Consider the following 14,764-nt stretch of genomic DNA (forward strand, 5'->3'; position numbering starts at 1 on the left):
GACTGTGGGACCTAAAATTTTTGATCCTACCTCGGACCCTGTGACTGCTATTGCTTGGGCTTGGAGCCCTGATAACCCTATGAGGGTTTTTGCCATTGCTACTGCTAAGGTTTCTACTATTGAGACTGTGGGCCCTTAGAGGACCTTGCTATGTAGTTCTGATTCCCTTTCCAAGGGGGTTTTTGATGAGTAGAGTTTTGGTTCTAAGATCGATCCTGTGACTCCTATCTACTCCAAGTATTCTTTGTGACTAGTGCTACCTTGACTACCTATCTAAAAGTAGTAGGGAAAGCCAAGTGAATTGGACCCTGGAGTGAGAAATTTAGGCCCATGATGAATCCATGCACTCATAGTTTCTCGTCCTTCATGTACTCAACATATGGAAGGAGCTCAAGAAATCTACTCTCATACTGAGCTACTATGAGACCCCTCTGATATAGAGAATGAAACTCCTCAATCTACTTCTGCCTGAAGTGCTCAGATAGGTACCTCTCTTTGAATCTCTCTAAGAATGACTCCCATGTGAGGGTATCCATGCTCAGTCCTCCTATAGTCTCCTCCTATCCAAGCCTATCCAAATACATGCAAAAAAAATAATGCAGATAATAAGAGGTGCTTTGTAAAATGCTTAACAGGTAAATCAGAGTCATAAAGATAGAGAAAAGTGTCCATGCACAAATTTTGCTGAGGTTCTTCTTGCTAAAAGACCATAACTCACAAAATTAGAAGTTGTAGAACACAATGAATTCTTTTCATATGAATAATGAATAGCATTGAATTTATTCACTACTTCGTTGAAGATTAATGCCAGGTTTCTTAGAGCTCCAAGTCGCAATGCTTCAAAATGTGTAGTTGGAAAATGGTGAAGTAAATTTCCTAAAGCCAACAATGCATTAAAGCGTATAGAAGCACTTTCATGTGAGAGAAGGGCAACTAATTTGTGAATTCCCCAAACATCTATGAGCTGCAACACAAATATTTCATCTTATGTAAATATGTCTTTATTCAATAGAAATGCCACCAACACTCGAGCAACTCAAGATAATCATTATAATAATAATAAATGCTTATATTCAAACCTTGCCCTTAGCAGAGGTTCTTTGTTGGGATAGATTATTTGGATTGAGAACTATTAAGCATACCTTGTCTCTAAATTCTTTAGCATGTTTTGATCCCACTGCAGTAGAAAGAGCAAGAAGATATGAAGCTCCAGCCAAAGCTCAACAACTAACTTCATTTAATATTAGGATATGAAGAACCCATGTACAAATCATTCATCATAAAGTGCTGAAAGCTCATTTTCACTATTACAAGCTCCTGACTTGTCCTATTTAATTTTTGTTTCCCCAACAAAATATAAGAAAACATTTTGTATTTACAAAGAAGGATTCTTTCATCTCAAATATTTTTCTAAAGATTATTTTTTAAAATGGAAGACTAAGAACCAAAAAGTAATACTAAATCTTCCCAATAAGATGAGCTATATGCTACAATTAACTTTTGAGGGTTCAGAGAGCCTAAAGGTAATGCTAACAGTTTGATCATTTACAAAAAAAAAAAAAAAGATTTGCAATGTTTCCATTCAATAAAAAATACATAATTTATTTTAAAATAACAAATAATTGAGACCAAGGAAAGAAAAAAAATTTAAAGGTTTAAAACTTAAAAATAATGGTGCGAAAATATTAATTTAAAAATTAAATACATTTCAACTTAAGAAATGATAAGTTTGTTAGGATTGAAGTGTCTCAACCTTAGGATTACCAAATGGATTTAATATTATATATGTTCTCTTATTTTTGATCAAATCAATGCTATATTTAATGTTTCCAAATTGCATAGCTTAATTGCAGAGCCTAATGGAAGTTGGGTGTCATTAGCATTGAGGAAAAAGAGAGGCTATGACACTTGTCATGAGGAGGGATGTTTTAAGAAAAGAATTAATAAAGAGTTCCCAAAACTTCTCCTAAGTGACAAGTGGCTTTCTTATGCATGGTTTTAGAAAGATTCTCAAAAGGACCAAATCTTCCACCCAAAAAGTCTTGGAGTGAAATAAAAAGATAAATTTTGGTAGAAAGCTTGGTTATCTCATGTTGGATGTTTTGTATGTGCTAAATAAATAATATTTATATCAAATATTATTTATGCAAGAGATATGCATGAAGGAAAGGTTTAGATAGTAGTTGCATATACACTGAATGTGGATAGTCCTTTAGGCATCTACTTCCTTTTGCATGTAAACTATATAAATACAAAGTCTTATAGAAGATGAGACATATAATTAATTTATTTATCATATACTTAATTTATGATATTAATTTTAATTGCCACATGTTGTATATAATAGTTTTGAATTTTGAATGCTTTGCAAGAAATATTAAATGTTGTCTAGGAATTGCCTGAACAGAAGTTTAGAGCTGGCTAACATCTTATGTGAATTATTTTCTAGGGATGTTGAAGTTCCATCATCTAAGATTGTTATGTTTCAGAGACTGATCAAAGCTAGTATTTTATGATGGCTTTTAATGTTTCTTTTGCATATGGTACCCATGTGGTGATACATAACATAATTAATCGTACTTGGCACAAATACAAATTTCAGTTTCACTACCATTTTTGTGAACAATATATTTGTTGTGCTCGCAATCAATGTCCCTTACTAATGTTATTCATCCTAATTGTATAAACTTGTATAAGTCTTTTCTTGTGAACCATATTGAATTAAAGGATGCTTTTCCTTGAATAAGGTTGTTATGCTTTTAACAGATGTATAAACTATCAGTGTTGGAGCTGTATTTCTCATGACAGATTTTGAGTTTTTGATCACTTCATGTATAAATCTTTCAGGCTCTGAAGAAATTTTTGGATGGAGATGCCATATTAATGTTAGATCCAAAAATAAATAGAAACCCTGCTGCAAACATGGTGATAGAGAAAGTGCTATTAAGGAGTGGTTAAAAGGCTTGGCAGTGATTTGATTTTGATCAATTAGGTACACTTCATGTGTCTAGACTTTGTCTACTTAGAATTTAGCTCTTGTTTATGGCCTATTATTATTATGAGCTTTATAAGTTTATATAGTTCATTTCTCTGTTAAAAAATGCTATTACATTTTGGTTTTCTTTGTGTTGTACATAATCCAAATTAAACCCATTTATTTCTTATTATAGGGCCACATCAGCCTTATGCTTGAAAAAAGAAGAGGAATGCCTCATGTTATAAGAGTAAAACCACAAAAAGCCATAGGAGAATGTCAAAGATAGTCATGATGTGCCTATTAGCATCATGATTATCTTTGGCATTCTCCTATGGCTCATAAGGGAGATCAGCTAGTGAAGATGCTTTGTTAGCTTTTAATATGCTTCATCGATGAGATTACATTATATGAGATTCATTACTACACTCCGGAATGGGCTCATCTTCAATCTTTAGAAGATTGAAGATGAGCCCATTCCCAAGTGTAGTAATGAATCTCAAAGCTCCTTCAGCCCGAGCATGTCATGTCCTTTAGATGATCTTTTTGAAGCTGCATCAACATTATATCCTTTAGGTGTTTGATTCTTCATCTTTCTTCTTTATTATTCTACAAAACAATTCTTATGGTTTAAGTTTTTTAGCATCAATTCATAATTTTAGTCAGAAATCTCTAAATATCTTTTCTTGCCAGACAAGGTTGCTTAGTTTTTATGTAAATGTCTTTACTTTTGCAGCTTGGACTTGAATTCACCACCAATGTTCTTTATACTCAGCCAACAATATATTTGTACCAAGTATAGTGCATTGTAATGGTATTGTTCATACAATGTTGATGTTTACTCAATAAGACTATTTTTATTTAGTTTTATTCACCAAGTTTCCTTTTTAGTTTGATTTTGAGCTGGTGACACTTGAGACTCAAATGCCTACAAATGCTTCATGCAGTGTCCAGTCTCAAGCTCCGATCACTAGGAAAGCTCCTAGCTCTTATTACAATTTTCTTGCAGCAATGTCACATCCAGTTTGCATGTGATTCTACTAACCTAAAGGATCCTTTACCACAAACAAGAGTAGTCTCCTCTACCCAAGATAATACAACTTTGTTTGGATTTAAATCAAAAAATTGCAATAGCATTATTAGTGAGGATTTGTGTCTACTCAAAAACTTCCTATCTCAGAAAGCCTTCCTGAGGGTTGTGAGCTTGTGTACTTCTCCTTTAGATCAAAGGTTCAATGTGAGCATGTTACTAAGACCCTACCCAAGGATACAAATGCTAAGTGAACTAGTTTTTAATGCTTCTCACTAGCAATAAAGCATGTTTTATTAGCCCATTATCTAGCTGGTTCACCTTTATTTCAAATTTAGTGTATGGATGAGGAGCTTCTTGGTCAGGGTCTTGCATTGAATGATGAATTAGATTGTGTGCTAGGGAAACACAACTCCATTACTACAAGGTCTCCTGTGATGTGAAAAAAAACATCAACTCATGTGGCTCCTCTTGTCAGTGTCAAATCATGCAGTGCGTGATGCATCTTGTCAATACAACTTCATAAGTTACATTTTCTATTTATGATTTTCATTTGGAATCCATTATTTTAGTTCTGAGATGAATTTGGTAACATTCTTTTTGAAATGACTGAAAACTCTAAAATACTAGGATGTCCTTTGTAAGTTATTATTTTGATTATAGTTTTAGTTTTGTAACTTGATATTGTGAGTCACATGTGTGAAATTTTGAGTGAATGATGTTGAAAATTGTTCATTGGAAATATAGGCACAACCCTGATGGAATGGAATATTGAAGAAACTAAAACAAGATATCAAAGAAAGAAAATGAAGAGATGAAGATGATGATGTTAGCATACATTTTTTTCTTTTCAAATCCTAGTTATATTAGAATGCCATGATAAAATAGATTAGAGAATATTAATACATCAAATCATTTGCTATCCTTTATGCTATAAATTAGTATGAAGTCTCTTAATATGAATTGATCCATAGTTATACTTGAGAGAATGTTCATTGAAAAATAAGAGTTTTTAAACTTGATATTTTTAACATATACTTGATGTATGGATGCACCATTAAGTTCTCCATTATACATGCTTTAAGAAAACTTCAAATGCACCTACTCTGCCTCTGCCTACAATGTCATACTCTAGATTCTAAATCCTCAAAAACCACAATGTTCTTTTTAAAAAACCCAGCAAAAATCTTGAATCAACAATACTTTATACTTCCTCTGAACCATACCAAGTATGTGTGCCTCAAATTTTAGATATCAGTAGCTACTGAATGAGGATAGAGTATAGGAAATGACATAGTGATAATTCTAGGGGAGACTTCAAGTAGGTGAAAGCAGGAGACTAAGCCTCAAAGGCGGCAAAAATAGAGCAAAGAGAATTGGATCCCTTACTTACCAATTATAACATGAAGAATATAAAAGGGTGCAATAAAAGCAATGATAGAGATGCTGACAACCTCAATGCATCTTTATGTTCTTTTATAGGCCCACACATTAAGGGTCTACTTTCCACCACTATTGAGACTCTTTATAGCCATTTTCCTCCTCCACCATGTTTTCTTTGTTCCTTGCAATGTCTCAAGGGAAGAACATCAACCTGAAAGTACTACTTGCAACAAAGAGAAGCACCATGTAGTTAGGACAGCAATGGGAAAACTTATGGTGCTACAACAACATAACCTATAATATAGCAGGAAGTCCATATTGGGAAGGAATGCTATACACCTTAATAGTTGTCAACAAGGATTTTTAGACTCTAGTGGTTAAGGATTTAGTGGTTCACTGCTAGAGGAAATCATGAACAAATACACTACTTTTAGTTAATGATCACCAAAAATGTATGGTGAAGACAGGGCTACAACATTTTATAAAATGGATGCATAGATGGCAGGAACAAGATCCTTCTTACCTTTTATGCCGCTTCAAAGGATACATTAAGGTTCTTCAAGTCCTTAGATGTCTCACATGAAGTCAAAAATATTGAGACTTTGTAACAACCTATTGGAGAAAGTGATTCAATAGGTCAGGGTTGAGAATGTTTCCAAGTCTCACAAAACACCAACTATAGTCATGAAGGGACTTATTCAATATAAGCATCACACAGTTTGTTGAACTCATAGCACAAAACATTATCTAGATCTGATGCTTAAGGACATCAAGAAGATTAAATAGGGAAAAAATATGGTTAAAGATAGTAGACAAATTAAAAAACTTATCTACAGCCATACTTGGGCCCTTGACTCCTTAGTTTGATGGGGAAAAATATAATGTACATGATTTGTCTCAATCATATAACTAATTATATATTCTTCATATTAGTTACTGTCAATGTTTTTCAGGCATTCTATAAAATAGTTCAAATGCCTTGCGTATGATATGACATTTTGCATGCATCCTACACTCTCTCTCATCCGGCTGATGATGGATTATGCAGAGTCATCTGAAACCATCATGCTAAAAAACACACAACCAAATCCAAAATGAACTTGCACTACAAATGGATTGTGGAAATCTAATATTGGTAAAATTGCATGCATGTCTACCAAGACAATCACAACTTAAACATATATTTGTCCTAGTAGACATGCATGCAAAATTAACAATATCAGATTTCCACAATCCATTTGTAGTGCAAGTTCATTTTGGATTTGATTGTGTAGTGCCTACCCTTGTTCACATTTTTTCTGGACATTTTTGTTATTATCAGACTTTAATAGACTAGTTTTATGTTGATGGATTAGTGGTATTGTTTTGACACTATCAATCATTATGTTATGGATTCAGTAGTTATATGATGAGATCATTTAGATTTTACATTTCATGCATACATGATGATCATTATACTATTTTCAGTTATTATTGATGATTAGATGGATGGTTTATTATCTTATGTGTTTTATTATGGATACTTACCCCATACTTGCATGTGTATGGTGTGTGTGTTTTCTTATTGTATGAGATTTCTGATGTGGTTAAGGAAGGGAGTCATAGTCACCTGCTTAGTCGAGATCTACACGATGCACCACTTCCTGCCATTGTCTGTTTAGCTTAGCATTATATATATATTGTATGTACATGCATGGTTTTTCTGCAGGTTGCAGGTACCAGGTATTGACTTCCCTGAATTGCCAGAATGAGTGTACCCTATTATACTATCTCAATGATAAGAGAAGGGAGATAAATTCTCAAGTCCAAATCCCAAACCTTTAAACCAATTGTCCTAGTGAGGTAGGACAAGTATCTGGATATTTTACCCACCGAATGTGTCAGATGACATGATTCATGATTTTTAACCCTTTAGACTGATTTTGAGTGATTTGCTCTATGATGGGTTTTCATATTTTATCTTGGAGGTCTATGGTGAATTTTCTATTAATTAAGTCTTAATAAATAGATTTAATTAATAAATTAATTACTTGAGAAAATTAATATAAAATATCATGTTATTTGATATTTTGATTGTAATTAATTAAATGTGAATTATTGAGGAAAATGAATTAAATAAAAGAAAATTAAAAATTAAAATTAACAATAATAATAAAATAATAATAAAGTAATAAATAAATAATAATAATAAAAGTTATAAAAGTTAAAATGAAAGTTATTAATATTTAAATAAAAATAATATAAAAAGTGAATTGGAGTTATAAGCTTGCATGGGAATTAACATACTTCTCTATTTCTTAAGTGTCAACAACACGGGGGTTAGTGCATCAATTAAGCACATGGTGTCTACAACCCTATGGCTCATCTTTAAGGTTGGAAAAGACCCATGCTTAGTTGGTGACACCTTCCAGTTGTTTCTAGAAGCATTCTAGATGTTTCCTAAAAGCTCTTTATATTCAGGCATTCACAGAAGCTTAGACATAGCGTTGGGAGAGCAATTGGAGCATTGGAGGACTTGAGAATCCTGAAGAAGGGAGGAGCTTGCTCTGCGGATTTTCTGAGGAAGAACGACTTAGCATCAGAATCTAGGTAGATTCTTGTGATTTTACTTATGCTATTTTCACATCATGCATTCCTTGTCTTCTTCATGTCTTCCATATGTCTTCTGAGAAGTTTCATATTTATATGCATTCTCAATGTGGGTAGATTAATTTAATTGGAGAATTTTATATGCATTCTATAATGCAAATATCTTATTCTTAATTGTAGATATAATCTTTGTGGAAAAAAAAAAAAAAAAATACATGATTATATATTCAGATCTGCATACATATTTATATATATGAATATATATTTATATATATGCATATGTATACATTTATTATGGATCTATTATAAAATTCATACATACATACATACATACATACATACATACATACATACATACATACATACATACATACATACATACATACATATATATATATATATATGCCTATGTATATTTATATATAATGCACCGAATTGAGCGATTGATAAAATCACAGTGGAAAATTTATTAAATCGCATCGCAATTCATATCGCATGAAACAAGTTTATATATTATATGTCATGGGCATGATTCGTACCCCACACCGACGGAAGGCAGAGACCTGCCGTCGTAGGTCTGCGGTGACAGGGGTACTACGTACCTGCTATCGGCGCAGTGCCTGCAACCGCAGGTACTGCGTATCGCAGCAAGAGTTGGGGGGGTTAATTGATGTTAATGTTATGCAAAAAAATAATGTTTATGTTAAAACATTTATATACAATCGATTCTCATATAGTGTCAATCGAAATTGTTAAATCAATTTTATGAAAACGTATTTACATATGTATGTATGTATATATATGTTTATATATATATATATATATGTATATATGTAATATGTAAATATGTTATTTATAAATTTAAGTTATTATTTGATCAATGACTTATATTGATGGTTTATTTTCATAAAGGCGACTCTTTAATAATTTTCAACTATTTAATAATTTAATTGTTTTAAATTATTAAATAAAGGATTGATAGTTTGGTGGGGAATGTATCAAACAAATGTTATTAATTGGAAAATGGATTTTTAGTTCTAATAAGGAAAAAATTTATTTATCCAAAACAATATATGTGTTCCTCCATTCATTCTTCAGACTTGGAAACTTAAACTGAGATCTCTACATTCAAGTTGTAAAACCAAAACATGTGTCTACATTGTGTATTCTTTATGCTATTGTTTCGAGTTTTGGGTTGACTAGTGTTGACCAGTATAGGACGTCTACTAGAGGCTTGGGGGTTATGTGATTGTGGTGACATGATGATGTTTTAATCTCGATCTTTATAAACCCAACCATGGTTATGTGATGGAATGCTCTATGTATTGGTTGTGATTACTGATTGTTATAGTTGAGATTCTTATGTATGAGACACTTGACTTAACCATTATTTTGGTCATCGATCAGTTATCCTTGGTTATATTTCTAGTCGCCATGATGGGACTGTAATGTGGATTTATTTTTGATGATGTCATGATGTGACATGTTTGACTCAACCATTTTTGGAGTCTTCAATCAATATGATTGAGATATACATACATACATACATACATACATACACACATACATACATACATACATACATACATACATACATACATATATATATATATATATTGGTTATTAAGAACCATTGGATATTTGATTATCAGTGATACTTTAGTTGCCAATAGAGAGCTGTTGTGTTCATGATTTTTTATGGATGTTAGCTCATGGATATTTGATGCTTTTATGCATATTTGATGATTTTATGGATTATCTTTTGTGATTTTGAGATTTATGAGTCCATGAGCATTAGGGTAGGATATTTGCATGTAGTGATAGGAAGTGGCTTGCAATGGGGGTCGGGGCCTTAAGAGGCTGCCAGGGTAACTCATTGTAAGTTGGATTAATAAGTGATAACATTCACACCTAATACTAACTGAATGAACCTAAAAAGATAAGTGTTTTGTTCTCGCCCATGCCTTGAGTTCTTGTACATGCTAGGATGGGAGTAGTGAGACGCATGGTTGCGACCTTGCATTTTGTAGTATGCCTCGTCAGTATGAGAGGATACTAGTGGCCGCATGAAATCAGTATTGACCCATGGAGTTTAGCTAATTGCCAGGGTAACTTGTATGTGATAATTGCGATGACACTTTCCTGCTTGCATAGTAGGTTCCTACATGTCATTGTGTGCCTCTAGGAGTTGATGTCAGATTTTGTGTTTGGAACCTTTGAGTTGGTATACTTTTAGGATTCCTAGACTTATAGAGATACATGCTATGTGATTTTGATAGCCTGTTTGGGACTTGAGATTATCTCATTAGCACGGTGGGAGTGGACCACTTAGGTACCATGCGATCGGGTGGTAGTGTATTTTCCACTCTTATCATTTTGAGATTTATTGAGACATCGTGGCTGATGCGTCCTTCATAATGGTGGATATGTATCATTTTTAATTGATGATTAGCATATGTTAGATGATGTTATCTTATGCTTTTATTTGCATGTTAGATTACTTCTACATATGATGTTGTATTTATTAGGAGTGACATTCCTGCTATGTAATACCAATGATCTCTTCGGCAATTTGGAATGTTATGCACAGAGGGATGGCTAGGATCCACGATGGTCTAATGATGCTATTGACGGTTGGGAGGAACTGTGCACTTTTTTTATTATGTTTGATCTTTATGATGGATGTATATGTTCTCTATGATGTTGTATCATGTGATTATATCTACTTTGATGTATCATGGATTAGAATAGGATGATGTACCTTATTCTATGTATGTATATTTTTGAGCTTGTCATACCCTGTGACATGTACAGTGGATGATTGAGTATTTGAAATGTAAAGTATAAACATTGGACTTATCATTATTATTTCATGTGGATGTTGTACGAGATGGATTCATGTATGTAATTCAACATTAAGGGATCTTAAAGAATGTAATCTGTTATTTATGTTATGTTTACTTTCAGATGGACAATGCTATTGCTTCCGTTATTGTGCATAAGTTATATGTGATGTTTACTATCATGAAAAATAAAATTGTTTCTAAACTTAGTGAAATTCTAGGTTAATTTGTTGGATGCCTTGGCGGGGCATTATAGATTGTGTGTATTTTTTAGAATCATTATTTCAGATCACTCTGCGTAATCCATCATCAGCCGGAGGAGAGAGTGTAGGATGCATGAAAAATGTCATATCATAGGCAAGGCATGTGAGCTATTTTATAGAATGCCTAAAAAAAATTTACACCTAGTTGTTGGTCAAAATTTCCACCAACACTTGGGTTTTTTCTACCATTGTTGGTGGAAATTTCCACCAATGCCTAAATTTTTTTCTACTTTGTTGGTCAAAATTTCCACCTTCATTGGTCAAAATTTCCACCAATGCTTAATTTTTTTTCTACCTTTGTTGGTAAAAATTTCCACCAATGCCTTAATTTTTTTCTACCTTTGTTGGTCAAAATTTCCACCTTCATTGGTTGAAATTTCTACCAATGTCTAAATTTTTTTCTACCTTTGTTGGTCAAAATTTCCACCTTCATTGGTTAAAATTTATACCAACGTCTAATTTTTTTCCTACCTTTGTTGGTCAAAATTTCCACCAACGCCTAAATTTTTTTCTACCTTTTTTGGTCCAAATTTCGGCCTTCATTGGTCTAAATTTCAACCAATTCCTGATTGAACCTAGACAATGGCTTTGGATGGTTTTTGACCAATATATTGGTCAAAATTTTGACCAACCAGTGAGTTGGTCAAAATTTTGATCGAAAAAATATCGACCAATGGGTTGGTCAAATTTGGTCAAAATTTGGGTTAAAAATTTGAACAATAAAGGTTGAAAAATGAACCCAAATGTACTAGTGTGAAGTGTGAGTAACCTAAGTGTACTTTCAAAAAAAAATTGTGTTTTTTTAGCCCTATAAATTTGGGCATGACATAACTAAAATTCGTGCTCGGTGCCTCCCAACCATAATAACATCATGAGACCTCAAGGGTTCTAGCCATCCCCTAACTATAACATCCCAAATTGCCAACTAGATAGTTAGAGCTATCTTATGAGGGTGTTACTACTATAATGTAAGCAACATCGTAAGAAAAATAAGATCTAACATGCTAATCCAACAAAGAATAGATACTCCAACTGGAAATGAATCACATCATCTAACTATATACTATAACATCATAATAAAGGAATATGTTGAATGAAAACTAACATCATCTAAACATAATATCCACACACTCCAGTTAAAATATAGATCACAATGAAACACACACTGGAAACCCAAAATACTAAGTGAAACATCAAGCATCAGTCTCAACTACAAATACACCATATTTGTACACTAGTCCCTTGCAATGGTATAGGTAGCTATGCCTCCCAACCATGTGGAACACATAGGGCCACTCCCAATGTATTTATGGAGATAATGATCTAACCATAAAACACATAAAATAAACATCTAGGGCTAACACTCACACTAAATAGTAAAGAGGATTGAAACCAAGATCATGAGACAATGCAAGTACAACAAGTCTTGGTCAGACACTCTATGGGTCAACTATGTAGTGCCTCAATGGAGAATAAATCACTTGGAATCTTGAAGCCCAAGCTAAATATCATGTGGAATCAGACTCCCCCAAGAAGCACATCACACCATGTCCTCAAGTCAACTTTGAGTGTTCACATTTTACGTATCCTCAGATCCACTCCAGGTGCTCACATTTTTATTATCTTAGATTTATTATCCAATAATTTATTTAGTTATCACTTATTTATAAAATTATTCATGTTAACCTAGGAAATAATCACCAAGGTTGCAAGAGAAGCCCCTCAATGGTACTACCCTACGCATCCATGCTCATCACATGATGAGTGCCCATAGGCAATTCATAATCCCAACCCAACCCCAATGAACATAACTCCACCAATAACAAATAGGATATTGGGCCTCATAAGCACCTAAAAAATGCATGTGTAAATGCTCATGTGTGGACATACCAACAACATGAAGATCATACTAACAAGGGTTGGATGAGAATACAAGAAAAATTCCAAATTGATAGCTTGAATTGGATATGATAGAAAAACTTAGTATAGGCCTTTTTAAAATAAAATATATATTCATAAAAGATGAGTGATTTGAGCCACATGCTCCCCAAAAAAAAACTTATGTTTCAACCAACCTATAATTAAGAGCACAGATTCTACACTTATCCCAATGAACAATAAAACTAAACATCACGACTCACTCCACCAGCCTAAATTTGTGAGTATGGATTATACATGAATCACAATGATGCAAAAAAATTAAAAATCAAAAACTCACTCAACTGGCCTAAATCCAAGAGTATGGATTCTATAGAAATCCCAACATCAATGAAATAATAAGGGTTCAATAAGAAATAATAACACTAGGTACAAATCACTCAACCAAACACATACTCAAGAGTATAGATTCAACACAAATCCCATTGCAAAAAAAAGATGCAATAGTGGTTGGAATGAAATCCTATGGATAATCTAAGTCCATGACCAACACCATGCCATGAAAACCTGAGAAAACTAGGTGGTAGATAAATCAAAGTGAAAACATAAAAAAACCCAACATTCACAAAAATCAATGAAAATAAAACCCATTCTACCCTCGGGTAAATGAACCATATATATCCAATAAAAAATGGGTTTGAACCGTGTATGCAAAAATGACTAGCATAATGGTACAAAACCCCAAACCCTCATCCCAAAAAATTGGGAAATGCTCATACCCTCCCAACTAGGTAGAGGTAACAATTAGAAATAGAGGGGAACACTAGTTCTTAACCTCCAACCAAAGGGCTACCAAAAATAGAAGCATAAAAAAAGATGAAAAAGTAAAACATGAGAGGCCTAGCTTGCCATCCAAAACAATAAAATAAAAACCTTGCAAAAACCATCAAAAATCACGATAATCCAAGGTCTCCTCAAGCTGGATCCAACAAGACCAACCTCCCGATGATCCCATGCCCATAGCTCCTACAAAAAACTTAAGAATATCTCCTCTTGAAGAGGATTTGGAATTTACTCTCAATTTTCTAATTCAAAAAGTGAGAAGTTAGAAATAAAATTCTTTTTTGGATATATTCACTTTTCGAGTGAATAACAGATTAGGGTTATTAACCAGATCACCCAGTTGAATGCTTTATCCACCCAAATGAAAATAGGCTATTCCAAGTAATTGAAATTCAATCACGAAAAAAATATTAGGAATAAAATAAAATAAATAAAGCCCAAAATTCCCTTAAACCAATAATCACAAAATTCCTTAATTACTTTCACGATAATTGCAAACCTCTAAATGCATAGACATGCTCACAGGTCTAATCACATAATGCAAATGATTCTAGATTTATTTAATCACTAGAGGGTTTAATTTAAACAATTAAATAGGATACATTATCCATACAGAGACAACATTGGCTAGATATGAACAATTGAATCACTTTGGGGATATAAATCCTACACACTCAATAAAATGATCAAGTGATATTGTTGCATATAATAACATAGCTGAAGTGATAAATACATTAAATCACATTAAATAACTATTTATTTAATCACATTAAAATCATCTATTTAAATAACCCATTTTTTTTGTAGATTATCGAAATGAAAAAGGTAGATATCTATAGCACATAACCAAAGAATCCAACATGGATATTTAACTTCTAATTATTTAACAATTTAATAATGGTTGTTTAAACGAAATAAAAAAGGTACTTAAAACACATAAGTGAACATGGTCAAATACATT

Source organism: Cupressus sempervirens, chromosome 3 (genome assembly GCF_028749045.1).
Source record: "Cupressus sempervirens isolate cs-2001-9-10 chromosome 3, ASM2874904v1, whole genome shotgun sequence".
In the NCBI taxonomy this organism is placed as follows: Eukaryota; Viridiplantae; Streptophyta; class Pinopsida; order Cupressales; family Cupressaceae; genus Cupressus; species Cupressus sempervirens.